Source organism: Rhipicephalus microplus, chromosome 3 (assembly GCF_043290135.1).
Source record: "Rhipicephalus microplus isolate Deutch F79 chromosome 3, USDA_Rmic, whole genome shotgun sequence".
Lineage (NCBI taxonomy): Eukaryota > Metazoa > Arthropoda > Arachnida > Ixodida > Ixodidae > Rhipicephalus > Rhipicephalus microplus.
The window spans coordinates 32546264-32563918 of NC_134702.1; the positions used below are offsets into that span (position 1 = coordinate 32546264).

Below are 17655 nucleotides of genomic sequence, written 5' to 3' on the forward strand. Positions count from 1 at the left end.
GACATGGCGAATTTTGGGCGACTTTATTAGGCTCAGGTCTCCACCGAGTTATGCATTTTATATTCAGTGTCTACAAAAGAACATCAGCTGCGACTTATCCACAGAGCTGAACGGATGGATCGTGCAGTGGGGCCCTGGAATAGGGGCACCACCCTGCCAGACAGACTCCTCGTATATTCCTCGGGGCACTGGAGTTCTAGCCTGTCTGGAATATATACATAATAATGTTTTCTACTACTACTGCTACTACTACTACTACAAAAGAATAAGCACAGCATTTTTTTTCTATTTTTGTAATTTTTGACCCCCCCCCCCTATAAGGCACAATTTGTGCGCAGTTTAATACGTATGTCTTGTTTCTCGTATGTATCTCCTAATTCACCTACATCCTGGAAGCATGCACTGGTGTGTCCGCCAACAACCTCCCAGCAAAATTTAGGTCAGTGGGCTCCTTCGCGTGCCACGAGGCGGTGGTGTTATACTGTTTTTGTTTTTTTTTTCAGGGGCTTTAAGGCGTCTCCAAAGTTTCGCTACTGAAGTGACTATAGTTAGTGTTAGGCCTCGTGTGCCAACCACAGCTTCAACTGTCGTGACTTTTTTCACTGCTGTAGTATTCCCTAATTTTAACTTTAACTTTGTTATTATCAGACTTTTCGGGTGTGCCAAGAAGTCAGCCTTCTTTGGACAGCCTTCAGAAACTGCTGTGGAGCGAATCTATAGCGCATAGAAGACCATACGGAAAGTGTGGTGTAGGCATTGCGATGGTTACGCAGTACCTTCGAACTTATTTCCGTCCTTCTGTAATTAAGTTGTTTGATTATCAGATACATGATTTCACTGAAATAGAATTCTCTATATATTCAGGAAGTGTTCCCACACATACTTTTCTTTTTTGTAGCGACTGCTTCATTCTGTATTCGCTTCAACTTAAACCATGACAACCTTTTGTTATGAGGCGCTAGCATATAGGAGCTGTGCTAGAACATGCAATCTCTTTCTCTGTGCTCCCGTCGAGCAGCAGGTGATGTGACTGGCTTTGAAAAACATCAATATGATTTAGGGTTCACGGATGTTACCGTACTCCGCGTGTCTATATATAATAAAGAATTTTTTATTACTGGTGACGCCAAACATATGAAGCGTGGCGACTTTATTGGCGAAATTTGAAGAAAAATGATGACCTTTGGCGACATTTGGGTCGTCGTTTGGCGGATGCCTCACGAAAGTCAGTGGCAACCCTGGCAAAGGCCTCTCCCGTGTTGCGCCAGCCAACTCGGTCCTGTGCTTGCTGTGCCACTTTATACCCGCAAACTCCCTAATCTCATCTGCCCACTTAACTTTATGTCTCCTCCTCACTCATGGAAAAGAAAACAATAGGTCTAACCTTAAGAGACAGGAAGAGAGCAGAGTGGGTCAGGGAACAAACCGGCGTTAAGGATATGATGGTCGAAATCAATGGGAGAAAATGGACATGGGCTGGGCACGTAGCGCGTAGGCAAGATAACCGCTGGTCATTCAGGGTAACTGACCTGCACGAGAGATAGAATTAAGAAAGCTCGACGTTTCAAGATAGATCACAAGACCACATCAATTGCCGAAGAACTTGTTGCTATTAGGGAGGCAATACGTTTCATATCCGCAGAGCCCGCTCATAGATGGACGATACTGTGTGATGCCAAAGCTGCTCTTCAATCCGTAGGTGGCTTCATGAGACATGGTTCATATCATATTTTATTGATTTTATCGACTTTATCGATGTTATACTCGTTGGCATTGCTACAAACAATGAGCTTCATATAAACATTCCAGTGGATACCTACTCACTGTGGCATAATGGGCAATGAAGAGTCGGACACTGAAGCAAAAAGAGCTGTAAATTACGCCCCGAAAGTGTCCGTTGCATTTTGTCAACAAGATTCTAACGTCTTACTTTGACGCGTAATGCGCAACTTCTCTTAGAGCACTGGGACAAACCAGAACACCAGCACAAGAAGCTGCACAAATGGGACCCGGGAATGAAGTTCCGTATGCCTCTGAAGTTAAGGCGAAGGATCTCATGCATTATCCACTGCATTCGCCTCGTTGTAACTTACACAAGCCGTTGCACCCACTTGATTGGCTGTAATGACACAGGTCCCGATTGTGGATACTTTCAGTTGCCAGAAACGCTCGGACATATATTTTGCGACTGTCCAGCATATGCAAGTGAACGCCAGCAACCGATGCCTTCGATTGGACGATGCATTAGTCAACCAGTTGACCGGTGAGGTTGTGTAAGGTCCTTGGCCTGACGCCAGCAGCACAAATGTGGTGATAGGAGCCGTCGTTGCATTCTTAGACGCCACTGGACAGGATGCACGCCTGTGGTGTTAACCCAGCCTAACAAGAACATGTTATCGTTTCTCTACCTTACTATCGTCATTCATCCCTCTTTCGCTCCCCAATCACCCTACCCCAGTGTAGAGTAGCAGGCCAGAGCAAACTGTAGCTCAAACAGACCAGCGCCAAATTCTCTCTCTCTTTCTCTTTCTATCTCTGTGTCTCTATAAAATTCCACTCGCAACGAGGCTCACAAGCATGACTAATCCTTATCATCAGTAACAGCTCCAACAAAGTTTGTAGTAGATTAAGTGAGTGTAACGCCTTACGAACACGAAGCGAGTATCTGACTAATTCGAAATGAGATTATTCATAGGGTAGTGCTACTTCACTACTGTACACTTGCAGCAGGTGCGCATCGTTGGATGTTTTAAACGACGGAAATCTTCTCAGACACGGTTGAAAAGTCCACTGATAAGGTAAACATGGCTAGCGAATGAGAAAGCGATCCGCACCAGGCCCGATTACGATATCGTGTTCTACTCTCGTAGGCGAATCCCGGCTGCGGCGGCTGCATTTCCGATGGAGGCGGAAATGTTGTAGGCCCGTGTGCTCAGATTTGGGTGCACGTTAAAGAACCCCAGGTGGTCGAAATTTCCGGAGCCCTCCACTACGGCGTCTCTCATAATCATATAGTGGTTTTGGGACGTTAAACCCCACATATCAATCAAACTCTCGTAGGCGACGCTCAAGCGTTCGTGAAGTGTTTTGCTTGTTTTTTAAAGCTTCGAACAAGCTGAGAAACCGCGCATGTTCAGTGGCGTTGCGCTGAAGAGCAAGATTCATTTGTTTAAAAACGCCCAGCGATGCCACTGGGCTCACGAGAGTTTTTTCATACTTCTGGACACGGACTTAACAGCTGATTGGAACTGAGTTGTCGTATGTGTAATTTCGTTAAGGTTGATTCAAGTCAGCATAGTTGTGCGCCGCGATGCATGCAATCCAAAAGTTGACACATATACCTTGGTTGGCAGCACAGATCAAGCAATTATTGATAAAATGTAGTTAGACTACATTACTAATTACATTTCTATATTTCCTCGACTTGTAATTAATCTCATTACAATCTACAGCCAGCCGAAAGTTGCTGGATGACATTAGTATCACGATTGAAAAGTATGGATTTTATGCCCCGCCGCGGTGGTCTAGTGGCTAAGGTATTCGGCTGCTGACCCGCAGGTCGCGGGATCGAATCTCGGCTGCGGCGACTGCATTTTGCGATCGAGGCGAAATTGTTGTAGGCCCGTGTGCTCCGATTTGGGTGCACGTTTATATTAAGAACCCCAGGTGGTCGAAATCTCCGGAGCCCTCCACTACGGCGTCTCTCATAATCATATGGTGGTTTTGGGACGTTAAACTCCACATATCAATCAAAGTAAGGATTTTACTCCGCAATCACTTTGAACAATTGTCGAAGCAGCGTTATTGAAGGCTCCGAGTATGGATGCTGTCTTTTCTGTCGGCCTGCCTCGTGCCGCCGCTTGAAGTATGGCACTAAGATTAACTTAGCCGTTGTTATCTCCTTTCCGGGCCAATTTTCTTTTTGCCAGATTAGAAGCCGAGAGGATGGAGTATAGTAAAACGTAATTAAGAAAGGAATCAGTAACGTTCCTGAAGTTATTTCACCAAATTAATTAACAACATTATTAAATTACTAGCCCACAAATGCAATTCATTACATCACTAATCGCAGCCACAAGTAATTTCGCAACTGCCAGTTCTAGTTGACATATCCGCAATCGCATTCTGGGGTTTAAGCTCGGCCAGTTAGGTGCACATTTCCAGCAGCCCCCATGGATGACCGCCACCGTAGCTCGGTTGTAGAGCATCGGACGCATTATTCGGAGGTCGCAGGTTCGGATCCTGCCAGAGGCAAGTTATCATTTCGTCCATGTTTATTTCTCCTCATTTACATATTACAATTACTTATAACAACATCCCCTATACTTTACTTGGCATTATTGTTTGTTGACAAGGGCCTCGGTTCGAGTCCTTGTCATTGTTTGTTAGTTCTCATCATTACCGTGTCTAACAAACGGAATAAACCCTTACGTTTACTGTTTACAAAAGGTTACATGTATTTATTTTCAGCATTTGAAAATGGCAGTGGCAGTAGTTTTGTGATTTCTGTGCTAAGCACACATTAATACACTTGCAACCATATATTTAGTCTGAATTTAGTCTGAATTTAGGCTGAATTTAGTCTAAACACCCTTGTTGAGTAGTTGAGCAAGTTTCATCGGTGAGGCGTTTCAAACAAAACTGTTCAGCACAAATTGAATAGCATTATTCTTGCATGGATTATTATTATTATTATTATTATTATTATTATTATTATTATTATTATTATTATTATTATTATTATTATTATTATTATTATTATTATTATTATTATTATTATTATTATTATTATTATTATTATTAATTAGACGTAATACTTGAAACCTGTTTCCCCTCAGCCACGAATTGGTCCGGCATTGTATTATCTACGGAATGAACCTACGCTCATGTTCATCATTGCTGACGCACGGACACAATGACATACATGGAACGCGGCCTATCGCTTCGCTCAAAAAGCAAACAATGCCAAATAAAAATGTGCTCTATATTCGCAGCTGCATCAGCTACAGTGCTTTCATAAATTGTGATGTGCACCTGTATTCAGAGAAATGATAAAAAAAAAGGTTATGTACGCCTACTTTTAGCGCTCTTCGCATTTCTCAGTGGACTTGTAAAAGTAAAAAAATTCAAAATGAAGTTGTGTACACCGGATATTTTTGTACGATATTAATCGAACATTATCACAGCTTACGAAACGATAAAGATAACCTGTTTTTGCTTGTTCAGTGCTGTTACTACATAAAGCGCGACGCAAATACAATCAACAGAAGTAGGTGCGTATCTTGTAAGAATTCTTAGTGTTGCCAGCGCTGTTCATTCACGAAAGCTATAGGACCGCGTACTTAAACTCAGGTGCACCTTAAAGAAAAGAAAGTGGATAAAACTTTTGGAGCCTTCCAAATGGTACCCCCCATAATCATATCGTGGTTTTGACACATAAGCAACAACTCTTATCATTGTTATCATTTGCTGTTACTTACTAAGGGGCTTCAACAGACGCTGATCTTCGCTAACGTGGATCGCTGCACAATAAATCACCCAATATTAGTGAGTTTAATAAAAAATAGATAATTACCACGCTTCAAGATAAGGTTCTCCACGTGGCTGTCATGTATTCCACTGCAAGGTCGCGCCAGTTTTTTTTTTTTGAAAAATCTTTTAAAAAATATGCTATACAGGCGTCATGTCGAACAAAACGTCAAGTTTGTGGATGTAATATTGAGCGGAAAAAGGCAGCAGTGGCGTAGCCAGGTCATTAGTTTGAGGGTAAGTTCAACCCCCCCCTCCCTTATTTGAAAGAAAACAACTGGAAAAGCACGCGCTAAGCTACTCAAGAAATTGAACTAGCGAAACTAGACGATTCTGAAGACTAATCTCGTTGCTTTCAGGTTGTTTCTATGCCCTAGCTAGGTGATGCAGGTAGTTTCTAAGTTGCTTCTAGGTCGTTCCTAGGACATTCTGTGACTGTCTGTAGTTTAACTAGAACCTGTGTGCGCTGAGAAGCATCCTGAAAAAAGCACCTAGCATCACCTAGCGAAAGCTAAGCAACAGCCAAAAAAACAACTGGGCATCACCCTTCTAAAGTAAAGCAACAACCTAAAAACAACTCAGTATCACCTATCTAAAGCCCAGCAACAGCCTGGAAACAACTTAGCATCACCTATTTAAAGCCAAGCAACGATTTAGAAACAACTGAGCATCACCCATCCAAAGTGAAGCAACAACCCAGAAACAGCTGAGCATCAAACAACTAAAGCCAAGCATCGACCTAGAAACAACAGAGCTTCACCCATCTGAAGCTTAGCAACCACTCAGAAACAACTGAGCATCACCCATTTAAAGCTTGGCAACTACCTAGAAACAACTTGGCATCACCCATCTAAAGTAAAGCAACAACCTCGAAACAATTTAGCATTACCTATTTAAAGCCAAGCAACAACTTAGAAACAACTGAGCATTACCCATCCAATGTGAAGCAACAACCCAGAAACAAATGAGCATCGCCCAACAAAAGCCAATCACCAACCTAGAAACAACTGAGCTTCACCCATCTAAATCTTACAAACCACTCACAAAAACAACTGAGTATCACCCATCTAAAGCTTGGCAACTACCTAGAAACAACTTGGCATCACCCGTCTAAAGTAAAGCAACAACCTAGAAACAACTTAGCATCTTCCATTTGAAGCCAAGATACAACTTGAAAACAACTGAGCATCACCGATGCAAAGTGAAGCAACAACCCAGAAACAACTGAGCATCACCCATCTGAAGCTTAGCAACCAACAGAAACAATTGAGCATCACCCATCGAAAGCTTGGCAACAAGCTAGAAACAACTTGGCATCACCCATCTAAAGCAAACCAACAACCTAGAAGCAACTTAGCATCACCCATTTAAAGCCAAGCAACAACTTCGAAAGAACGGAGCATTACCCGTTCAAAGTGAGGCAACAACCCAGAAACAACTGAGCATCACCCATCTGAAGCTTAGCAACCACGCAGAAACAACTGAGCATCACCCATCGAAAGCTTGGCAACAAGCTAGAAACAACTTGGCATCACCCATCTAAAGCAAACCAACAACCTAGAAGCAACTCAGCATCACTTATCTAAAACCCAGCAACAACCTAGAAACAACTTAGCATCACCCATTTAAAACCGAGCAACAATTTGAAACAACTCAGCATCACCCATCCAAAGTGAAGCAACAACCCAAAAACAACTGATCATCACCCAACTAAAGCCAATCACCAACCTAGAAACAACTGAGCTTCCCCCATTTAAAGCGTAGAAACCACTCAGAAACAACTGAGCATCACCCATCTAAAGCTTGGCAACAACCTAGAAACAAATGGGCATCACCTTTCTAAAGCAAAGCAACAACCTCAAAACAACTCAGCATCACCCATCTAAAGCCCGGGAACAACCTAGAAACAACTTACCATCACCCATTTATAGCCAAGCAACAACTTAGAAACAACTGAACATCACCCATCCAAAGTGAAGCAACAACCCAGAAACAACTGATCATCACCCAACTAAAGCCAAGCACCGACCTATAAACAACAGAGCTTTAATCATCTAAAGCTTAGCAACCACTCAGAAATAACTGAGAATCACCCATCTAAAGCCTGGCAACAACCTAGAGACAACTTACCATCACCCATATAAAGACAAGCAACAATTTAGAAACAAATTAGAAACAATTTAGAAACCGGCCTTACTGAACGGTTGTAGCTAGGACGCCTTTCCTGTGTGTGTTTTCGTTTTCACATGAGTGCGCGGTGCATTTTTTTTCCTATCTACCCCTCTTTCTTGCCCCTATTACCCCGCCCACGGCACTGGGTGGCAAACCAGATGCCAATATCTGGTTAACCTCCCGGCCTTTCCTTTCTCTCTCTCTCTCTCTCTCTCTCTCTCTCTCTCTTAGAAACAACTAAGCATCAGCCATTTAAAGCCTAGAAACAACCTACAAGCAACCAGATTACACTGCAAAATCGTACACCTTCACTGCTTCAAGCCTATAGCACGAATTGGCGCGAGCTTCGCCACTTTTAAAGCTTCTTGCAATACGTAGGCATGCAAGATGCCACCGCTTTTTTTCAGAAGGCAGCGCATGTTTCAAGAATTTGGTGGCTCGAACGAAATGCAAAGACCGGTGCTGGTGGCCGATACTAGGAAAAATAAACCACCACCGCAGAAAATAGATTTCAGCACTAGTGGTGAGTTGAAGAATAAACCAAAAGGAAGAACATATAGTAAGTTTAACTTGGGCTGGCATCGCGGGTACGTCTCATGTAACGCTGTCCCGGCGCCTGCGAAAACGCTCGGCGGCGGCCATTGTTGGGAAAAAACTTTTTTCACAAAATCGTATGAGCTTCCACACCAAATAAAACACACACAAGACGCACCTTCGCACTTCAGAACATGTCACCGCAGCTTCTTCGAAACAGTCGTAGTCCAACCTTTAGCTGTATCCCGATCTGAGGCGCGTCATCTTTTTGTTCGTACCACACGCTCTAAAAAATAAAGAAAAAAAAGAGCTAGTAAGAATGGTGTTTTCTTGTCCTGCAACAATAGTGGCGATGTATAAGCTATTTCCTCTGCGACATAAGAGCACCACCACTTTGGGCTGTTAAGCCAATGTTTTCTTTTCGTTTTCGTTTTATCTTGCAACGTTAATTAATAAGTCCATCTGATGTTTTCTTGTTGTTTTGCTTTATCTTGCTATGTTAATTAATAGGTCCATGGAACATCGTTTGTCCCAACCAAACCATTTTCATGTGTCTGCATCTAATGTAACAATGTTTGTTAAGCATGCATAGTTAAAGATGGAAAACACAAAGGTTAACAACACAATATGACGTCCCTCAGACCCACCCGTGGAGTAGTCTATATCGCGTACCTTTGCCTGCTTTATCGCCGGGCACGCGGTACTTCCAGGTCGCAAATATCATGAGCGTAATCAGCGTGAACATAGTAGCGTTGTGTGGCATGGAAGACACCCCAAATGCGCCTTTCGTGGTTTACATGGAAGTTTTCGAGTTCAAGTGGGCCCGCAACGACGTATGTTGTCGTATCCCGTCGTATACTGTCGTCGTCACTTGTCGCAGCGCAGCTGAAGGTGGAATAAACTTTATTTGGCCTATAGAGAACTCCGTATATAGCATATAGCTAGCTGCTGTATACTCAGCGCATGCTCGCGCCAAACAGGAGTCTTCTTCCTTCTGTTCTTCGCGCGCCTCGGTGATGATATTGAGTGTGGACATAGCTTACATGGCTATAAGGAAGTACGATAACACAAGTTACGTATAAAAATTTGAAAACAAAGAAAGATAGAAATGGAAAAAGAAAGACAGGAACTGTCTGGTGATTTTAACGTTGATATCGCAGACAGGAACAATAATCGGCTTATACAACACATGGCTTGCAGATAGGCTCTCACGTGGACATACTTTGGCTACTTGAAACCCACGACCATCCGAGAGACGTCCATAGACATTAACAAACGTCCGAGAGACGCCCATTAACATTAACAAACGTCCAACTGAAACCCATACAAGAACCTCTGATTGATTGATTGATTGATTGATTGATTGATTGATTGATTGATATGTGGGGTTTAACGTCCCAAAACCACCATATGATTATGAGAGACGCCGTAGTGGAGGGCTCCGGAAATTTCGACCACCTGGGGTTCTTTAACGTGCACCCAAATCTGAGTACACGGGCCTACAACGTTTCCGCCTCCATCGGAAATGCAGCCGCCACAGCCGGGATTTGATCCCCATACAAGAACCTCTCTCCTTGAATTTCACGAACCGTAAGTCCATGATTTCGATGGAACAATGGAAGCCAGTCCTCACCTAAGAAAAGGACTAAACTTTCTTATATAACCTAACACTGATTCTCACGCCTTCCATGACGATGTAATGGGAAAGTTTTCACGGAAGAGTCACGAAGTTCTGGAGCTACGCTCACTCATCATCATTCACCCATCCTGTCGAATGGATATGCTGTGGCCATTTTCTTTATTTAAACCCGAATGGACAATCTGGACATAAAATGCATCACTTCACTGGGGCAGCTCTTCTTTTTCAACACAATAAAAGTATTGATTCACTCATTCTTCTCGATGTGCACATATAATGGACTCTTCATTTCAGCCACCGCTGATTGGTGGGAGCTTGGTGAGCAGCGCGCCCTCTGTCTCCAGTTCTTCAACAACGTCATCTAAACGTCACGAATTTTTCACAACTCCCGACTCATATTAGAGGAACGAAACAGGCTTTTACCGTAGAAGCGAAAGAAATTGAGAGCGCGTGTTACATCTCTAAGCCAAGCTCCATTCTGGCGACTGCCTCCTCTGGCTCGTACCACGATTCTCATCATCCCGCTGTTCTTTTTCTCGGTGAGCTCGTAGAAAAAAAATGGCAATTCACGAGCGAGCGTGCCAAATGTCCACAAACCTATCTCCTCCGACGCCACTCCCATCTCACACTCCTTGCCCTGGTCACAGTTTCCAGCATCCTTTTCATTTATTTTTAAGTACTGGGTAGTTATTCTCGTTGTGTCCCTTGAGTAGACTGACGGTTTCGGTCACAGCTGATTGGCTGGTTCGGCGAATAGCGCGCCCCTTATTTTTTAAGTTGTTCTTCTTCCGCAACGTCATTTTGATGTCACCGAAGCTTTCTTCACAACTTCACAAGATTTCACAACATTCTCCACAGCTTGTGACGAATGCACTCAAGTTTTTTTAAGAAACTCACTGAGACAAGCACCTGTGCCAGCGATGTCGCGTACCCTGCAAGATGTAACCAACTGTGACTGACTGTGTGCGCCGTGTTACGGTGAGTGAAGGACCCGCAATTACCTACATATACGCCCCACAACTAACGCCCACGTCAAGGATGGAGTTAGCGTTCTCATACATTGTCATTATTACAACAATTGTAGCGTGAGTAAAGAGATACGTGTTAAACATGAACTAGCTTTACAACACTCTAAATGCATTCATTGTCTAAGGAATGATGTATGCATCATGCAACCGACATAATGCGCACACGTGAATCGTATTGTACTTGGCGCGGAAGCTACATAGAAAATGAATTTATTGAAATGAGCACTGAAGTAACTACGTAGAAACTGAACTCAACTAGACATTACCGTGAGACTGAGCAGCAAAAGTATTATTACGTTATAAAACAAGGAGCACAGAGCAACATTATACCTGAACAGAGCGGCCACATCAAATCACTTAGAAATGTAAGATCACAATACATACATACATACATACATACATACATACATACATACATACATACATACATACATACATACATACATACATACATACATACATACATACATACATACATACATACATACATACATACATACATACATACATACATACATACATACATACATACATACATACATACATACATACATACATACATACATACATACATACATACATACATACATACATACATGTTTTATGTATGTACAAAAAGAGTAATCAGTTAAAGAAATTTTCAGGTATACGAACATATTCCGTGCCACTATTCAATGCTTCTCAGGTCATATCGGAAACTCCAAGAAGCAGAACCTCACTTTTTGTACCGTAGCTTTACCATGGTCTGTACGATCCGCTCTACTGAAGACGCGTCACCGGAGCTAATCACGGAGGCCCCAAATTTACGTTGACCATGGTACTTCACTTTCATGAAATAACTGTGAGCCCCAAGAGAGAGAGTAGAAATATAAGAAAGGTATGGAGGTTAAACAGACTACGTCCAGTTTGCTATGTTATATGGGGCAAGAGCACGGAGGAAGGAAAGATAGGAGAGGGCATGCCCAGCCGACGCGCTACGTGAAAAGTGGGGACGAAGTGACATCTTGGCGGCCACATTCACTGAGCACAATGGCGGAGTTGCTATGTTTACGTGTTGCGCAGTGAGCGGCCGTAGCTGGCGGTGGCATGTGCGCCTCCGCAGATCTCGTGCTGAGTCGTGACGGACAATACCCGTGCTCTGCGCCGCATTATTGGTTACGCAGTGTTCTCCTGGCAATTACTGTACTCATAGCAACGTTTACAAAAGCTTTCGGCCGCCACGGGGCCCCCAACAGTGCATAGAACTAGCGCATATCCATGTTTCGGGTGGCGGATGATGCGAATGAAGCATTTGATGTGTTCAGTGAAATTGCGTTGGGCCCCATGACGAAGTGGAACGACGACGAACGCTTTGCAGGTCAGTGACGGTTGTGCAGTGCTCCTGCTTGTGACAACGGAGGAGACTGTTGTGCCCAGCAAGACGCAATGAGGACCATGTGCACATACGTAGCTTCGTGTTGAGTATGTGTACAGTATCAACTTTCATGTGCGTATTAAAACACCGTTTCCGTTCCGCTTGTTATACTCGCACCTGCAGCATTGTAATCTCAGCGTTAGAGCAACCGCGTTCAAGTGTCACTTGCACCGTGCTCAAGGTCACCGCGGTCGCAGAATGGTGACGCCGCTGAGTTTCACGCGGAATACGGGCACAGTGGCCCTGCACTGCGTCAGCCACGTGGTTGAATGCAACCTTAGCAGAAGACGCACGACCGATCGTGTTGTCCGTACAGTTGCTGAATTAATGACGTGAAAACACTCGCCGTTGTCAGTGCACCTAGCGCGCGTTCTCTTGTACTTGCTTCGCTGTCGGTGAGCTGTTACTCGCTGTTAATACTCACACGAAATGATTTCGCGAAAGGTGTCGTGCTGGCCCAGAGGGTTGAGCCCCGTTACATTGGTTTCGGATCGTCACGACACGCACGCTGCGCAGCCCACGTTCTTTCCGGGCCGGAGAGAGAGTCGCGTTTTTTGCTTTACATTCGGATGTAATCAAGGGAGGAGAATTTGCCCAGTCAATATGGCCGACTTCCGGCATCACCACGGCTTCACAACGAGTGACTTCAGGGCCTCTCCTAAGTTTTTCGTTCCTCCATGGGCGAAAGGGTAATAAGGTAGTAAAAAAGAAATAGATAACGAAGTCATGTGTGCATAGAGAAACTAACGTCAATTGCGGCCCCGCAGAGTGCTGTGCTGGCAAAAATTCGTGAGATATTGGACACAGTGACCCAATTCATGACCACTGTAGTGCTAATGGCGCAAGTGCAGGAAAATATTATTGCGCTCTTCGCAACATGTTTAACAAACATGCAAATGGATGGAAATTCCCTTTAAAACCTGAAGCTTCCTTCAATTTGTGATAACGGGCCGCAGCACCACAATGGGAGATAAGTGAACTTTCATTTTAACAAGCCTTTTTCTAAGGGCCCTTGAAATTTGTTGAAGTGAAATTTCACTTTTTGTCAAATTCAGAGATTCGTCATGTCTAATGAAAGGTGTCAGTATTCTTCAAATTACCTTATTCAACAGTAACTGACCCTTGAGCTGGGGCTTAAGATTTAGTTACATCGAGGCATGAATCGGTATTTCCAGCTGGAAGCGGCAATATTGTGGTACTGTAGAGTATAATAGTGGCTACCTGTGCCACCCACACTTTGTCAGATAGATTTAGGGGTGGCATTTTTTCTTAAATACAATGGTATAATTTACATACGAAGCATAACTGGATTAGCGAACCTTTGCGACATGACCTGGTACGGATTCCAAGCGGTCACATCTTTTGAAATTGAAACGGAATATTTATTTAAAGCGATATGTATGCAGCTATGAGGCAGTGTGATCGTGGTGTTCCCTGGCATCTTTGCCGAGTTCCACATTCACTCCACCACACCGACTCCCCTAATTTTAGCAAGTAACCCTTAGGAGTCCGTAATCTTTATATATGCACAGTTTAAGCGTTAGCCTTCTTTCCCCGTATTATTTTATAACTGTGAAGAGATGTGCTACCCAGCATCGCCTCAACAGCGTTTAGACAATGAAGAGCCTCCTTCCAAGTTTTTTTTTTAATCCAGCGCTACAGCAGCTACTGCACAGGTGGTCGACAATTTTAGCGCTGCTGCGTGTATTTTTACTGTATGTGTATGATTCATCTGTGGATGACTCACTGCCCTAATTGTCTGGATCAATATTCCACACTGCACGCCACGAATGACAGCAATAAAAAGAAAGAAAGAAAAAAGCAGGCAAGAAAGAAAGAAAGAAAGAAAGAAAGAAAGAAAGAAAGAAAGAAAGAAAGAAAGAAAGAAAGAAAGAAAAGAAAAAGAAAGCGCTGTCGAACGGCGTAAGGCACATGGCAGGTCATTTCTCCATTACTCTACCGCTTTGCCCGATACAATAGACGTCGACATTTGGTCGCGTGCATCTTAGTTGATGACGTCATTGGCATAGGTACTTATAATGAAAGATAAACGCAATGTGACTTCTCATCATATTTTTTTTTCATTAGAATTCACAAGTACATAGCTTCACAGCGGCTTTCTAACTATAGAAGTAACCGACTAAGCACAGATATCTAGAATGAGGCTACAATTGTACGGCGCATCATTCTGCGTCACAGGGAGACTCACAGACGACCTGTGTTGTTGAAGACAATAACTTGACTCACCAGGCCTTAAAAAAAAGAAGTACGTTCGTCTGTATTGAGGGTCGCCCCCGTGGCAAGGAGAATGTACAGTCCACCAGCTGACTGATTTTCTTTCTCTCTTGCATTCATTGCATGAACCGCGCTAAAATTTTTCGCAAACCACTAATCAACCTATCATACTGATTTTAATTCCTTCCTGAAACAGGCTTGCTTCCTTCCAGGGAGTAAGCCGGTTTCAAATAAAATTGCCCGCAGCTTCCCTCGGGGGAACACTGAGGAGGATGCGGAGCATATAATTGGTTAACGGGGTGCTAAAGTGCGACTTACTTGGTTCGATGGCTAAATTGGTTAACGTGGTTGTGAAATGGGGTGTTAAATTGCGACTTACTTGGGTCGATGGCTAAATTGGTTAACGTGGTTGTAGGAGGGGGTGTTAAATGAGTGAACACGTACACACGTATGCGAAAGGGCGGCGCTGGTCGAAGGGACGTCGATCATTGTGTTTGTGGATTCGTTGGAATTCATTTCACCGCGACCTTGGACGTCGACGCGCCGTACAAACCAACCGACGAGCGGCAACTGAGCGAGCGAGTGCCGACCTTGAGTATATATACAGCGCGACGGCGCATGCACTGTCAGCTGTCGAATGTTCGAAAAGGGGGAGAAGCGCAACGGCGCATGCGCGCGCGTCAGCTGCCGATGTTCTCGAAGCGCGATGGCGCATGCGCGCGCGTCAGCTGCCGATGTTCTCGAAGCGTGACGGCGCATGCGCGCTACATTATACAGCTAGCGAATGTTCGTGAAGAGGAGAATCGCACGCGGTGTGTAGAGGAGGAAGGATGCACAGATGGTGGAGGAGTAAAGCGCGCGCGGTGTGTAGAGGAGGAAGGGATGCACAGATGGTGGAAGAAGGAGGAGGAAGCTTGCGGACGGCGCCGCACTACAAGCCTCGAGTATTAGATGCTCCGCATCTAAAAGGATGCTCTATGATGGATCACATCAACCAGGTAACTCCAAAATCTGCTCAGTGCAACAAATTCTTTTACGTAGGGTTCATAGACTAGAAAACATATATTAGAATAGCGCGAGGTATCAGCAGTCTTGGAAGCATTGCGTCGCCATAAGACAGTTATGCTGCAGCCAGCCGCTTTTACTCGGGGCATATCGCGTACGTCCACGTTCATCCTAATTTTGTTGGTACTTACGCATGTAAATCGTGAGTTTTGTTCAACCTCTGAGTGAGAAGATGAGGTGGAAGGTATTTCGTATGGAAAAAGCATACGCCATACTATTCTCAATGGCTCAAAACACCAATCGCCAGTGAGCTGGGGAAATGCCAACGTTACTCAAGTACTCATGGGGGTGTAAAATATTTTAAGATTATTGACCCATGAGCTTACTTTCAGTACTGTAAACGATATATTTGCTAAAGCAATTTCAAACAGTATAAGAGAAACACTTGACTTTAACCAGACTAGGGAGCAATACTATTTCAGAGATATTCAATGGATACCAGCCGTGTGATTCAACGGCCAGTTGAGGGACCTGCTCAGTGCTACTAATCCCTTTATATAGCTTTCGCAGGCTACGAAAATGCACTAGACGCGGGTGGAAATACCAGCAGTCTTGGAAACCCCGTGTCACCAAGCAGTGTTTCTATACATACCTAAATAAGTATGGTAGCGAATCTGATCAAACAATCTACAGGTGCTTTACTTCACAAGAAAAACAATGGTATTGCGATAAAGAAATGTGTCAGACAAGTAGATCTCAGTCAGTCGCTAGCGCCACGTCTCTGCTCTCAGTCTCTGTTTCTGCTGTTCTGATTTTTTTTCCAACGTTTTGTGGCTTATAAATGCGAAGCATTTTTTTTTAGTGAACTTCGGCAACTTTAAGCGTATCTATCTATCTATCTATCTATCTATCTATCTATCTATCTATCTATCTATCTATCTATCTATCTATCTATCTATCTATCTATCTATCTATCTATTATCTATATAGCCACCTACGACTTTTAGCTCTCCTGGACGTTTCGATAATGGTATCGATACCAAACTTGGTATGACCAAACGCGACTGTATGAAGAACATAGTTTACTAGTCATGGCATGAAAAAATCCTGACATGTATGTCATGAATGTCATGATTTAGCACTTCATGGTCCTGCAGCTCTTGCAGTGGTTTCGCTCACAAGGCTTCTTGCAAAACTGGTATGGTATGATATGATTGCTTGGCAAACACAAGCGACATACCCTAACATGCAAATTATGACATGCATGTCATGTAACAACATGACTACATGCATCGCTCATGATGCACTCGCGGCCGTTTCGCTATAGCGTCACATATACCAAATTCGGTATTACGGCACGTGAATGGATGACGAAGGTATGTGACTGGTGCAAACATTATAATCATGAGATGCGTGTCATGTACCAACATGAGTACATGCCACACTCATGATGCGCTGGCGGCAATTTCGCTAGCTTCACATGTGCCAAACTCGGTATTACGTGACGTGAACGGACGACATAGGTAAATGATGCATCCAAACACAATAATCACGACATGTGTTTCATGTAACAACATCACTACATGCCTCACTGCTGATGCTTTCGCGGCCGTTTCGCTAGCTTCACGTGTGCTAAATTTGGTATCACGTGACGTCAATGGATGACGAAGGTATGTGACTGGTGCAAGCATGATAATCATGAGATGCGTGTCACGTGAGAACACGACTACATGGTACAGTCAAGGCGCCAATACATTTCGACGTGACGCGGTTCGCGTGCTCGCCGGCGTTCATTTCGTTGCATCACGCCGGCGTCGTCACGACAGGCGCCGGTCCTGCCACATACTCGCAGGCGCGCGCCTCGCTGCGTTGCTTTGACGCATGCGCGTTTTAGCCCGTCCGGCGTCCCTCCGTCACGAAAAGTGGGAGACGCAGTGTTGTCTGGGTAACGCATCGGCATGAAATGCAGCATGTCGCATTTCGCGCCGGTTTCCGTCGGGCCACGCCGACGGACGCTGGTCGCGCCGGTCGCGTCTGGTGTCAGACTATCGAGTGCTCGTGTTATGCTAACGTAACGTCGCTGTGCCCAGCGTGCGCGT

At 44.2% G+C, this 17655-nt stretch overlaps 1 long non-coding RNA gene across 1 annotated transcript; it reads right to left on the reverse strand.

Annotated features, from left to right (window-relative positions):
* Nucleotides 1-74: 74 nt before the first annotated feature.
* LOC142802756 (uncharacterized) lies at nt 75-15176 on the reverse strand. The gene is made up of 3 exons (XR_012893982.1): nt 14996-15176; nt 8414-8521; nt 75-205 (listed from the first exon to the last, which is right to left on the reverse strand). It is a non-coding gene; the product is annotated as an uncharacterized LOC142802756 (long non-coding RNA).
* Between the last annotated feature and the right edge of the window lie 2479 nt (nt 15177-17655).